Below are 15,311 nucleotides of genomic sequence, written 5' to 3'. Positions count from 1 at the left end.
AGTGAGCCGAGATCATGCCATTGCACTCCAGCCTGGGCAACAAGAGCAAAACTCTGTCTCACCAAAAAAAAAAAAAGAAGAAGAAAAAGACTATGACTTGCTGAAGGTTCAGATGACCATTAGCATTTTTTACCAATAAAGTATTTAGTATTATTATTAATTATTATTATTAGTTTTTAGAGACAAGGTCTCACTCTGTTGCCTAGGCTGGAGTATAGTGGCACAATCATAGCTCACAGTAACCTCAATTCCTGAGCTCAAGTGATCCTCTTGCCTCAGCCTCCCAAGTAGCTAGTACTATAGGCGTGTGCCACCACACTCAACTAATTTCTTTTTCTTTTTCTGAGATGGAGTCTTGCTCTGTCACCTAGGCTGGAGTGCAGTGGCGCGATCTCGCCTCACTGCAACCTCTGCCTCCCAGGTTCACGCCATTGTCCTGCCTCAGCCTCCAAAGTAGCTGGGACTACAGGCGCCCGCCACCGTGCCCAGCTAATTTTTTGTATTTTTAGTAGAGACGGGGTTTCACCGTGTTAGCCAGGATGGTCTCGATCTCCTGACCTCGTGATCCGCCCGCCTTGGCCTCCCAAAGTGCTGAGATTACAGGCATGAGTCACCCTGCCCGGCCCAACTAATTTCTTTAATTTCTAATTTTTTAGAGGTGAAGTCCTGTGATGTTGCCTAGGTTGGTCTTGAGCTCCTGGCCTCCAGCAATTGGACTCCCAAAGTGCAGGGATTACAGAGCCACTGCACCTGGCCTACAATAAAGTTTTGTTTTTATTTTTGTTTTTTTAATAGACAGAGTCTCCCTCTGCTGTCACCAGGCTGGAGTGCAGTGGCACGATCTCGGCTCACTGCAACCTCCGCCTCCCAGGCTCAACCTCAGCCTCCCAAGTATCTGGGCCTACAGGCACGCACCACCATGCCCAGATAATTTTTGATTTTTTAGTAGAGATGGGGTTTCACTGTGTTGGCCAGGCTGGTCTGGAACTCCTGACCTTGTGATCCACCCACCTCAGCCTCCCAAAGTGTTGGGATTACAGGCATGAGCCACTGCTCCTGGTCAAAAATTTTGTTTTTAATTAACAAGGCGTGGTGGCAAGCACCTGTAGTCCTAGCTACTTGGGAGGCTGAGGTGGGAGGATCACTTGAGCCAGGAGGTCAAGACCTCAGTCACTCATGATCCCGCCACTGCACCCCAGCTTCAGTGACAAAGTGAGACCCTGTCTCAAAAAAATAAATAAATAAAGTAAGAAAAGAATTAAGGACCTCATTAAAGAAATGGTAAATGGCATAGATACTACAAGAATGTTGTAAATTGTTACATGTTTTCCATTCAGTATATTTCTTTTTGGATGAATACTACAAAAAAAAATTGAGAAGGGAAACAAGACAGAAATTTTAGATGTTGGCCAATAACTTTTTAGCTTACTTTATAAAAATGGGTAATATACTGTGGATCCCTCCCAAATTGCTTGCCAATTGACCTAGTGTTTTTTTGTTTGTTTGTTTGTTTTTTTGAGATGGAGTTTTGCTCTTGTCACCCAGGCTGAAGTGTAATAGTGAGATCTCGGCTCACTGCAACCTCTGCCTCCCGGATTCAAGCAATTCTGCTGCCTCAGCCTCCTGAGTAGCTGGGATTACAGGTGCCCACCACCACAACTGGCTAATTTTTGTATTTTTAGTAGAGACAGGGTTTCACCATGTTGGCCAGGCTGGGCTCAAACTCCTGACCTCAGGTGATTCGCCCACCTTGGCCTCCCAACATGCTGGGATTACAGGCATGAGCCACCGTGCCTGGCCTTACCTAATTTTTTGTGGGTACAAAAGTAAGCACCCTCTGTCTAACTCTTGGCTATGGGAATGATTCCCTCCAGGTTTGTGGAAAGACCTAACCTTGACCCTGCTCATGGCTGATAAGTCCCACTGGGAACCTGGCTGAGCCGTGGCAATCAAAATCCTTTCCTCCTTAAATGTGCATAGGACTCTGAGGGAGGTTAACCTCTGCAGGAGGCTGGACCTGCTGTATCTAAATGCAGAAGCTGATGGTAGCCATTTTATACTCTGTTGTGGGGACAGAAGGAGTCAATGAAAGAGGCAGGAGAGAGAGGAAAATGAATCAAGCAGAGACCTAAGAACAAAACAGACAGAAGAGAAGGACAACACTTGAGTGTACTCAGGTTCCTGACTCCAGTTTAGAGTCTTCAGCTTTCACAAAGCTTACCTGTGTCCCTACAAAAAATTCTAGCTTGAGCCAGCTTCTGCACTCGTAGCCAAAAGACCCTTAGCCAGTACTCAAGTGGAGCCAAAAGCTGCAGAAGTGGCTCTCTCTGTCTTTCACTTCTTTCCTTCCCATGATTCATACATTTTCTTAATTCAAGAACTTTATTATATAAATATTTACTGAGTACCTTACAAGACGCCCATGGGTAATGTGATTAAAAAGAAAAAGATATCATGTCATTGATGTTTGGGAACAAACTGAGAATTTCAACGAAGTATTCTAACCCACTTGAAAGGAAAACATACATTTCAAATATTTAGAAAACTGTAACTCAGAATATATTATTCACTATCTTCTATGTTATATGCTACACATACTATAAAAAGATTACATAGATAATTTTCTTCAATTACTTTTTTTATTTATATTTTTATTTTTATTTATTTTTTTCAGACAGAGTCTCGTTCTGTCGCCCAGGCTGGAGTGCAGTGGTGCAATCTCAGCTCACTGCAAGCTCCGCCTCCCGGGCTCAGGCCATTCTCCTGCCTAAGCCTCCACAGTAGCTGGGACTACAGGCACCAGCCACCACGCCCACCTAATTTCTTGAATTTTTAATAGAGACGGGATTTCACAACGTTAGCCAGGATGGTCTTGATCTCCTGACCTCATGATCCACCCGCTTCGGCCTCCCATGGGGTCTCGCTATGTTGACCAGCCTGGTCTCAAAATCTGGCCTCAAGCAATCCTCTCATCTCAGCCTCTCAAAATGCTGGGATTACAGGCATGAGCCACTGTGCCTGACCTTTAAAAAAAAAAGTGTATGAGTAAGAAAAATCCAATGTTCTGGCCAGGCATGGTAGCTCACACCTGTAATCCCAGCACTTTGGGAGGCCGAGGTGAGCACCTCACCTGAAGTCAGGAGTTCAAGACAAGCCTGGCTAACATAGTGAAAGCCCATTTCTACTAAAAATACAAAAACTTAGCCAGGCGGGCGTGCTGGCACACACCTGTAATCCCAGCTACTTGGGAGGCTGAGGCAGGAGAATGGCCTGAGCCCAGGAGGCGGAGCTTGCAGAGATTGCGCCACTGCACTCCAGCCTGGGCGACAGAGCGAGACTCCATCTCAAAAAGAAAAAAAAAAAAATCCAATGATCCAACCTGGAGCTGTTTTGGGTAATAGCTTCACGGTAGAAGGACTCTGATCAATGTCATTAATATGCACCAGATTTCCCCGACACGGGCACGTCTGTTTGGCATCCACAGAGTAATAGTTATTGCCTGTTCTCTGCTCCTGATGGGAAGTTAACTCCCAAAGCTCTCATTTCTCTATCTCATCACCTGGGGTAAGATAAAGCCATAACTGACTGTGTGTATTTGTGAATTATGTTGGCTCCATGTAAGAACTTTTCTCCAAATCCTGGCTAGAGCATTTTCTAATTCTAAATTCATATTTCTCCAAGTCCTAAAATAGTTGAAAAGAAACGCGTTTAGAATTGTTTCCTGTATAGTCCATTAAATAGCATCAACATAAATTAAAATGTGCTGGCTGCCTTCTTCGTTTTTTTTTTTTTTTTATACAGGGTCTCACTCTGTCCCCCAGGCTGGAGTACAGTAGCGGGATCATGACTCATTGCCGCCTCGAGCTCCCCAGACTCAGGTGATCCTCCCACCTCAGTCTCCTGAGTAGCTGGGAACACAGGCAAAAGCCACCACACCCGGATAATTTTTGTATTTTTTGTAGAGACAGGGTTTCACCACGTTGGACACACTGCTCTCAAACTCCTGGGCTCAAATGATCTGCCTGCCTCAGCCTCCCAAAGTGTTAGCATTACAGGCATGAGCCACCATGCCCAGCCAAAATGTACCTTCTTTTAGAACAAATTTCAGTTTGTTCTAGAACCAACAAGTCATAAGAATATCCATAATCATGGTTGCAGTCTTAACTCTTATGACTGCATCCTATTGGTCACCAGAAGAAAAGACATGATACATGTATTAATAGGTTTATTAATCCATGCAGCATTTATTGAAAACTTTCTACATGTTACTATGTTGGCTCAAGATGTATAATAATAATAATGTCTTCATTGTCTCAATGAATCTTGCTTTTTTTTTGGAGAGGGAGTCTTGCTCCATTGCCCAGGATGGAGTGCAGTGGCACAATTTCAGCTCACTGTAACCTCCACCTCCCAGGTTCAAGCGATTCTCCTGCCTCAGCCTCCCAAGTAGCTGGTATTACAGGCACATGCCACCATGTCTGGCTAATTTTGGTATTGTTTTAGTAGAGACAGGTTGGGGGGGCTGTGGGAGGGGGGTTCACCATGTTGGCCAGGCTGGCCTTGACCTCCTGACCTCAGGTGATCCACTCACCTCAGCCTCCCAAAGTGCTGGGATTACAGGCATGAGCCACTGTGCCAGGCCCTCATGTAATCTTCATAGCAATCCTGTGAGGCCGCTGTCATCATCTCCAATTTACAGGAGAGGAATTTAGCCAACTTTTGCCTAAGGTCATAGAGTTAACAAGCCCAGTGTGTGTCCAAGACGGGCAATGTCATCTTAGTTTTAAGAAGTACAAGCTGGCCAGGTGCAGTGGCTCACAACTGAAATCCCAGCACTCTGGGAGGCCGAGGCAGGTGGACCGCTTGAGCCCAAGAGTCCAAGACCAGCCTGGGCAACATGGTAAATATCATTTCTACAAAAAAATAGAAAAATTAGATGAGCACGGGACGTGACAAGACCCTGTCTCAAAAAAAAAGAAGAAGTACAAACTGGTCCAGGCACAGTGGCTCACACCTGTAAACCCCGTGGTTTTGGAGGCTAAGAAAAAAGGAGACCCCATCTCTAAAAAATGGGGCAAGGGGTGGGGACTCTGAATTAAGGTAATGACTGTTAGCTGGAAGAGGGAAAATTTGAGAGCTAATTTGAAGTTGAAATGAGGCAGGACCTGATGACAATGAATTGGATGTGGAAGACAAAGGAAAGACAGACCCAACTTCCTGGGTCACTCCCAAGTTTCTGTTAACGCCATTAAGTGACAAAAGACCATTAAGTGGCAATAGAGAATTCAGGAGGGGGCCAGGTATGGTGGATCACGCCTGTAATCCCAGCACTTTGGGAGGCCAAGGAGGGCGGATCACGAGGTCAAGTGACAGAAACCATCCTGGCCAAAATGGTGAAACCCCATCTCTACTGAAAATAGAAAAATTAGCCGGGCGTGGTGGTGGGCGCCTGTAATCCCGACTACTCGGGAAGCTGAGGCAGGAGAATCGCTTGAACCTGGGAGGCGGAGGTTGCAGTGAGCCGAGGTGGCACCACTGCACTCCAGCCTGGTGACAGAAAGAATTCAGGAGGGACAGTTAGTTAGGAAAGGAGTTCAAATTGAGATCTAAAGGGTGTGCATTTAGAAATAATAAGTCTGTAGCACAGGAGAAAGATCTGGCTGTAACTACAGAATCATCAGTGGCAGTGGGAGGCACAGAAATGAATGAATTCACTTGGGGACAGCATATAGAGAAGGAAAAGGGCTGAGGGCCAATCCACAGTGATGACACACAGTTGAGTATGCGTCCAGTACTGAGCCAGATAGACTGGGAACCCCATCCCAGCTCTGCCACAACACGTGACCTTGGACAGTTTACTCTCTACACATAACGACAGTAGTAATTCCTACCTCATGGAGTGACTGAAAATCAAATGAGAAAAGGTATCTAAAGAACCCAAAACCTGCCTGCCCCTAAGCAAATACTTAGTAAATGTTATTATCTCTACTAGAAAACACAGCAAAGATTTTACAAGTTTATAAACATTAAGTGTAACTTTCATATCTAGTAAGGTATTTACCAAATAATAATAAACGTACTCTATTGAGCAAGCTGGGTATTTTGCATTAGTCTCTTCAATCCAGGTAGCATTTCTCTGATTTAGTACTACGTTTATTATTCCCATTTCACAGCGGAAGAGACAGAAGCATTGAGAGGGTAATTGACTTGCCCAAGGTCACACATTCATGGTATGCATGAAGGGGGATAGGATGAAGGCCTTCTGGCCTTGGCCCCGCAGAAAGCTAAGAAAAGATCCCTGTTCACACACTTTATGAACCCATTAGAAAACATAATATGTACAAGAAAAACGTCATTGAGAGTCACCTCACCTTAAAAATAACAGATAAAATTACTGCCCCATAGTTATGATTGCCAAAGGTGACAAAAGTAGAAAAGACTTCTTGAAATTTTCTCCTGTAAATTTAAGACATTGTTTGATGCTTACCTTGTGTCTTTACATAAAGTAACAGAAAGATAAATTGTGGATGACTATACTGTATCTGGTACACTGTAATTATGTTCAGAAAATAGAAAAATAATTGATGTATAACTATCTAAAAAGGAATACACTATCTAAGTGTTTCACTTAACTCGGTTTACCTGCTCCCAATCAAACTAGCAAGTGGTACAATTCTGTGTTTCACCCAGTGCTTTTTATTTATTTTTCTCTCCCCTCCCCTCATGCAGTGCTTTTTAAGCTAAAGAATATATTGCAACTCAATAAATACACATTTACAACCCCACATACACTTCTATTTTTTTCTCGATGGCTTTATTACTTGAATGACTAGTAATGTAAGTTAAAGATTTTTTAATTGCTTCTTTTTCTTGCATATTTATTTGCATTCCTAAATTTACTTAACAATAGGTTTTCTTATTTACATAGATCAATCTTGAGTGCAAAGCCTATAGAATATACTTGCAAGAAGACAATGGCTCTGCAGGGTTAAGGTATTAGAGCCTAAGTACCTTTCATTGTTTAAAACATGGGCTAAGTGCTTCGTTTTAACCTAAATAGAGACCCCTTTTAGCACAAAGAGCCAAAGTGAGTCATGGGTCCCTGCCTCATCTTTGCACGATTACAATGAGGCATAAAACTCTGAAAACCTTTAAAGGTTTTAAAAGCTTGCTCCCTACACCCCTCCAACCCCCCATCATCACTTCCCAAATCATCAGTGTCACTCACTGCTAACCTCATCGCAGCAACTGCAATTATTTTAACACGTGCTAATTAGGTTTATTAGGTCTTGGAGTTTGGGCCAGGTCTTTCCTAAAGGGGAACACAAGTCCAGTCTGTAGATTATTAACTAGCTGGGTCTATATGCCATAAAGTCCATTCTGACCTTTTTATTTTTTCATGAGACATTCATCAATGAATGGATTGATAGGACCACAAGGAAACATGAAGCATTTGTGTGTGCAATACTTTTTCCTCTAAAAGAATGATTACCTGACAGATTCTATTGAATGCCAAAATCTAACATCAAATTTTATTCTTAAACAGGTGCAGCTTAATACAGTAGCTATAAAATAAACATTTTTATAAGTCCACAGAGAGAAAGCCTGAGAAAGCATAGCATGAACTCAAGATTCACTGGTTACAACTCCCAATTAATTTTCCAGGAAAAATAGTCATTTATTCACACTCTACCTTAGTTTTCTGATGAAAATGGAAATGGAAGAGCTAATCTGATCCAATACTGGGGGGGAGTGGGTAGGTAGGTTATTTTACACATATTTCTGTAGTATTTGGGTTTGTATAATGAGCACATAGTAAAACAATTTTTTAAATTATTTTGAAAATTGACAAAATATTGACCATCATTTTTTTTTCAGTGAAGAAAAAGGCATGGAGACAGGATGCAGGTTATTCTATTCAGCCAAGATTGTCCTTACTGTTTGCCTCTTACAAAATTTTTCTGAGGCACAGCTTCCCAGATACCTAATTTTTCATTTCATTTCCTGGCATCCCACCCGTCTGCCCTCCAAAATGTTATACTAGACAGAAAAATCCAGTTTTGAATTCTTTTCCTGCAGCATGTACAAAGCAGAATCTTAGAGACTCATCTCTGACATTAATGAATAAAAATTAAGTGTATAAGTCTCTTGAAAAAAAAGACTAAAAAAGAAGCATCTTTGAAAACAGAACTTTAGTTTTATTGAATTTTTTCTTTAATTCAGATTGCCTTTGCTTAGTTCTTGCAAGTTTAATTTACATCAAAATTTCCTGTTTGACTGTTCATTATATTTACCCAATATTTACACAAAGACTCCTTAGAAAGTACTGACAACGTAGCTCAATTTGTGCTGTCAATTAAAGTGAATCTCAAATACTTTTTTCTCCCTGTGTAATGCATTCAAACTTTTCTGCCTCAAGATCTTGAAAAGAACATTTGGTCTTTCCCTTTCATTAAATTATTTTATTTTTGGACAGTTTGCACGCTTAACCCCATGAAACAGTGATTAAAATTTCCATAAATTCTCCTTCTCTATTCCCCTTGCCCACCAACCAGAGCTGTGCATTCTAATGTTCTTCACAGGTCCTCGGCAGTGAATGAAAATATTTATCTATAAATGCATATGAGGTTACCACAAGCTCTCTTGATGAGATTTACATTCCAAGAAGCCAGACATCTTAGAAAGTAGAATCAACATAACAATGCACTGAAACTGCAGGATTCCACAAATAAATTGCTGATAAATGTTGGTAACCCGTTTTCACTCTGCACTGTTTTTCATGAAAGTTATTTTAATTGCTCGCATACACACACACACAGAGAAGGCTATGCTAGAGTAAATTAGTGTTTTGTCCCTTGCCAGAAGGAAGCTAAGAAGCTAAAAGATAATGAGTTTTATTAACTCTCATAATGTCTGCAAAGTAGTACAGCATCAAAGTATTGGATCCCATTTTAGTCACTCCCCAAAGACCTACTTACAGGAGCAAACGCATCAATACCTAATTGATCAGCAAAATGCCTGCTGATGCACTCTGCTTCCAGTTACTAGCTTAGTTCTTGCACCATTCCCACACACTGTAATGAACCTACCAAAACACACACTGCACTGTGTGGGAGTCAGCAAGATCTGTTCCCAAAGTTTCCTCAAAGCTCATTTGTTTGGAATTAGAATAACTTTTTCCATAGAAACTATGTTACAAAAAAAAAAAAAAAGAAGAAACTATGTTAAAATAGTTGTGAAGTTCTCTGACCAGGACACAAAAGCTTTCACAGTCATTCTGCTAATTTGCAATGGAAAAAAAAAAGACTAGAAAGCAAAATGAAATTAAACAAAACTGTAAAAATAAAAGGATAAGAAATTGGTGTATTCATCCGTAATTCCAGTGCTTGAGAAAAGCAGATTTAATTAGAGACTGTTATGGGCTTGTTCAGGAGGTTTGCAGGCAGGCGTGATTTCTTTCCTATCAAGTGTCCTTTAGTTAGTGTATGTAATTGAGAAGGATAGCTCACCATTTCCTTGACACTGACGTAGCACTATTCTTATCATCTCAGTCATGATGCCTAAATCCCTTCACAGCTAGATAACTCACTTTCAGATGAAGCCACTGGACAAATCAGTGGTTCTCAGGGTGGGGTTCCCTGACCAACAACATTAGCATCACCTGGGATCTGGTTAGAAATGCAAATTCCCGGGCCCTACCCTAGCCTTACTGAAACTGAAACTCCCAGGTGGGGCCCCTGCCATCTGGGTTTCCATAGGCCTCCAGGGGCTTCCGAGACATGCTAAAGTTCGAGAAGAACTGGATTAGGCCTCTGTTTCCAAAACTATCCTAGTGATAAAGAAAATAACCTGGGGCCCTGATTAAAAGGAAAGATTCTCAGAACCCATTCCCTGGAGTTACTCAGAGTCACTCCATAGAGCCGCTCTGGGGCCCCCGAGAGTAAGTATTTTAACCAGCAGCCCAGGTGCCTCTTCTCCTCTGGCAAGTTTAGGAAACTGCATGAGTTATCTCAAAGTCTTCCCTTCTAGAAGGCTTTCTAGAACAAAAGTGAGGTTGAGTGAGGATTAAAGAGATTCCCTCTCCTCCTGTCCTTCAAAGTATGAGCTGGAGGACAGACGGAACCTGAGGCAGGCAAAAAGATTGTGTTTATATCTGTAAGGAAACTCTTGCCAGTAAAAGATGGAGAAGGGAGGCATGGCTGGGCCAATGTCCCTGTGTGCAGAGATACAGGAAAGATGGAAAATACACTTTGATAACTAGCTGAAATGGCCTCCAGGCAAGAGGGAGATAAAGAGGATAGTGTACAATTGACCACTTACCTTGGCAAGATATGCCTAAATTAGGTGTTCACAATTTAGAAGACTGGGTGTGTGCAGCGTTGAGTAATGCCAATTGTAGGTACAGCTTCAGCATTCTATTGACATTAGATTGCCTTCCATCTTGACTCTGGAAACAGTGCCAGTGACTAGGGGCCCACTTCGACGGGCAGGAAAAGAAGGCAAGCCCTGGAAGTCCCCCAGCCTCTGCTAACAAATGCCTGAAACTACACCCCTAAGATTGCAATAGCTTTTTTTTTTTTTTTTTTTTTTGAGATGGAGTCTTGCACTGTTTCCCAGGCTGGAGTGCAATGGCGCGATCACGGCTCACTGCAACTTCCACCTCCCAGGTTCAAGCAATTCTCCTACCTCAGCCTCCCGAGTAGCTGGGATTACAGATGCCTGCCAACACGCCTCAGTAATTTTTTGTATTTTTAATACAGAAGGGGTTTCACCATGTTAGCCAGGCTGTTCTCGAACTCCTGACTTCATGATCTACCCACCTCAGCCTCCCAAAGTGCTGGGATTACAGGTGTGACCCACTGTGCCTGGCTCAATAGCTTTTTAGTCTTGGATTTCTTTTTCTTTTTAAAATTATTTTTATTTTATATATTTTAGGATATTAGACCTTTGGTATATCTTGGATTTATTAAAGAATGCAAACATTAAGCCTTATTTATCTCAAGAACCATGCTGCTGGTCCTGTCAGGTTCAGCCATTTTTTATAAGGAGAGGGCCTAGGGATGTCCGGTAAGTGGAAGAATGTCTGTATTTTAGGTGGCTTAAGAGAGCCCTTAGGGCTGTCTTGTTTGTTTAAAATGGATAGAGAACCAGGTTAGAGGGTATGAAGATAAATAATAAATGAGTGACGGCTCAAGACCACAATTAGGTCAAGGTTAATAAGATTCAATCCCAGTGGGCAAAGCTTCTCTCTTTGGAAGGAGACACTACATAATAGTAAATGGCTGATGCACTTGTTGCTATAGCTATCATTTAAAAAAAAAATCTAAATCAAAACCAAATCAAGAGTATAATCTTGATGAAATTTAAGAACCTATTTGTAGCCAGGCACGGTGGTTCATGTCTGTAATCCCAGCAGTTTGGGATGCCAAGGCAGGTGGATCACTCGAGGCCAGGAGTTCGAGACCAGTCTGGCCAACATGGCGAAACTCTGTCTCTACTAAAAATGCAAAATTAGCCAATGTGGCGGCAAGTGCCTGTAGTCCCAGCTACTTGGGAGACTGAGGCAGGAGAATCATTTGAAGCCAGGAAGCAGAGGTTGCAGTGGGCCAAGATCATGCCATTGCACTCCAGCCTGGGCAACAACAGCAAAACTCCGTTTCAAAAAAAAAAAAAAAAAAAAGAATCCTCAGGATTTTAATATAATAGTGCTATATGGCTTCCTTCCAATACCAAAATTAATGTCATTTCTGAAGATTTAGCTAAAATAAAAGATCCTAGCACTGCATTTCTTGGCCAAAAATGCAGTCATTTTCCATCTGGTCATTTGGCTAAGTTAAGGTACAGTGGCCTTTAGAGTTGGAAATGAAGGTCAAGACAGTTGGCTTTTGGTTTTTGCCCAAGAAAATTCACTGTGCATGTTTTTATTTTTTGTGTTTTATTTTTATTTATTTACTTATTTCTGAAACAGAGTCTCTGTCACCCAGGCTGGAGTGCAGTGGTGCCATCTCGGCTCATTGCAACCTCTGCCCCCCAGGCTCAAGCAATCCTCTGATCTTAGCCTCCTGAGTAGCTGGGACTACAGGTGTGCACCACCATTCCTGGCTAATTTTTGTATTTTTTGTAGAGACAGGGTTTTACCATGTTGCCCAGACTGGTCTCAAATCCCTGGCTGCAAGTGATTCACCCACCTTGGCCTCCTACAGTGCTGGAATTACAGGCATGAGCCACCTACCTTGTCCCGCCATATTTTTGTTTGTTTGTTCGCTTGTTTTTGAGAGGAGTCTCCCTCTGTCCTCCAGACTGGAGTGTGGTCGCACAATCTCAACTCACTGCAACCTCTGCCTCCTGGGTTCAAGCAATTCTCCTGTCTCAGCCTCCCCCTCCTGAGTAGCTGGGACTACAGGGACCCACCACCACACCTGGCTAATTTTTGTGTTTTTAGTAGAGACAGGGTTTCACCATATTGGCTAGGCTGGTCTCGAACTCCTGACCTCAGGTGATCTACCTGCCTCAGCCTCCCAAAGTGCTAGGATTACAGGAGTAAGCCAGTACACTCAGCCTCCACCACGTTTTTAATTCTATAGAATAGATGATAACCAAGGTTCACCAAAGCAGAGAGGTTAGGTATTGTACAAATTTAAGAGTAAGCTAGATCATTCAGAATAAAAAGAACCTTTACTTTCTCCCTTGGACTCAACCCCATTATTTCTTATGCTTTTCCTGCAGGCCAATACAATACTTGGCCACTGAATTTAGTATTTTTGGCAAAGCACATAATAATAACCTATTGTTAGAATCTTCTAGCATCCAGGTAACACCTAATTACTTTGAAATTATTATAGTTATTATTAAATACGCTTAAAATCAAGGATGGAAAATGTCAAAATTAAAAACTTTTTCCAGCATTCAACCTCTGGTGAGAAAAGAAAAAAAACTTTTCCAAGCAGCCAACTTTGCTTTAGTTGTTATACGGGATGACTAGACAGAAAGCCTATACAAAACTCTTTCCTGCAAATCCATACGGTATAGTACCTGAAAAGCAATTTACTTAGCAAACTTTATTACTGAATGAAATATGTTGAAGAGTCCAGACGCAGTGGCTCACACCTATAATCCCAGCACTTTGGGAAGCCAAGGTGGGCAGATCACTTAAGGTCAGGAGTTCAAAACCAGCCTGGCCAAAATGGTGAAACCCTGTCTCTACCAAAAATACAAAAGTTAGTCGGGCATGGTGGCGGGCATCTGTAATCCTAGCTACTCAGGAGGCTGAGGCAAGAGAATTACTTGAACCCAGGAGGCGGAGGTTGCAGTGAGCTGAGATTGCAGTGAGCTGAGATTGCACCACTGCACTCCAGCCTGGGCAACACAGCGAGACTCTGTCTCAAAAAAAAAAAAAAAGAAAGAAAGAAATATGTTGAAGAATGAGAAGCTCTATCAAATAGCCTCATTAATGGTTATGTTCATTATAATTGGATTATTAATTGCCAAATAATTGAAATATGACAATAATCTCCAAATACCAAAATTATGGTGACTCTAATATATTCTTTCTGGGTGTGCTTCTGGGTCATGATTAAAAGTGTTTTTTTTTTTTCTTTTTTGAGATGGAGTCTCGCTCTGTCGCCCAGGCTGGAGTGCAGTGGCGCGATCTCGGCTCACTGCAAGCTCTGCCTCCCAGGTTCACACCATTCTCCTGCCTCAGCCTCCTGAGTAGCTGGGATTACAGGTGCCCACCACCACACCCGGCTAATTTTTTGTATTTTCAGTAGAGACGAGGTTTCACCATGTTAGCCAGGATGGTCTTGATCTCCTGACCTCGTGATCCACCCACCTCGGCCTCCCAAAGTGCTGGGATTACAGGCGAGAGCCACCGCGCCCGGCCCATTAAAAGTATTAATCATTGTTGTATAACAGAAATAAACAGATGCAGTGGTTCAACAAAGACAAACAAGTGCAATTTTATTTATTTATTTATTTATTTATTTTTGAGATGGAGTTTCACTCTTGTCACTAATTTTGTTTTTGGTTTTGTTTTTGTTTTAAGAGAGAATCTCACTTTTTTTTTTTTTTTTTTTTTTTTTTGAGACGGAGCTTCTCTCCTTCTCTCTTGTTGCCCAGGCTGGAGTGCAATGGCACAATCTCGACTCACTGCAACCTCCACCTCCTGGGTTCAAGCAATTCTCCTGCCTTAGCCTCCCAAGTAGCTGGGATTACAGGCATGCGCCACCACGCCTGGCTAATTTTGTATTTTTAGTAGAGACAGAGTTTCTCCATGTTGGTTAGGCGGGTCTCAAACTGACCTCAGGTGATCCACCCACCTCGACCTCCCAAAGTGCGGGGATTACAGTCATGACCCACCGTGCCCGGCCCAGAGTCTCACTCTTTTGCCCAGGCTGAAGTGCAATGGCACGGTGTTGTCTCTCTGCAACTTCCGCCTCCCAGGTTCAAGCAATTCTCCTGCCTCAGTCTCCCAAGTAGCTGGGACTACAGGTGCATGCCACCACACCTGGCTAATTTTTGTATTTTTAGTAGAGATGGGGTTTCACCATGTTGGCCAGGCTGGTCTTGAACTCCTGACCTTGTGATCTGCCTGCCTCAGCCCCCAAAGTGCTGGGATTACAGGTGTAAGCCACCATAATCGGCCTAATTTTTGTATTTTTTAGTAGAGACAGGGTTTCACCATGTTGACCAAGCTGGTCCTGAACTCCTGACCTCAGGTAATCCACCCGTCTTGGCCTACCAAAGTGCTGGGATTACAGGCATGATGCACCACACCCGGCAGAAAGTGCAATTTTTAAAATGGGCAAAGGACTTAAATATTTCTCCAAAGAAGATAATAGTTTCTCATCATCAGTCATTAGGTATATACTAGTCAAAACCACGATATAGCACTTCGTGCCCACTAGGAGGGCTATAATTTTTTTTTTTTTTTTTTTTTTTTTGAGACGGAATCTCACTCTACTACCCAGGCTGGAATGCAATGGCACCATCTTGGCTCACTGCAACCTCTGCCTCCAGGGTCCAAGTGATCGTCCTGCCTCAGCCTCCCGAGTAGCTGGGATTACAGGCTCCCACCAGCACACCCGGTTAATTTTTGTATTTTTAGGAGAGACAGGGTTTCATCATGTTGGCCGGGCTGGTTTCAAACTCTTGACCTCAGGTGATCCGCCTGCCTTGGCCTCCCAAAGTGTTGGGATTACAGGCATGAGCCACCACACCCAGCATGGCTATAATTTTTTAAGTGGGAAATAACAAATGTTGGCAAATTTATTATTTGACCCCTCCCTCTTACATTGCTGGTGTGACTGTAA

Source organism: Gorilla gorilla, chromosome 7, assembly GCF_029281585.2.
Source record: "Gorilla gorilla gorilla isolate KB3781 chromosome 7, NHGRI_mGorGor1-v2.1_pri, whole genome shotgun sequence".
Classification (NCBI taxonomy): domain Eukaryota; kingdom Metazoa; phylum Chordata; class Mammalia; order Primates; family Hominidae; genus Gorilla; species Gorilla gorilla.
Note: the sequence above shows the minus strand (reverse complement) of the source record.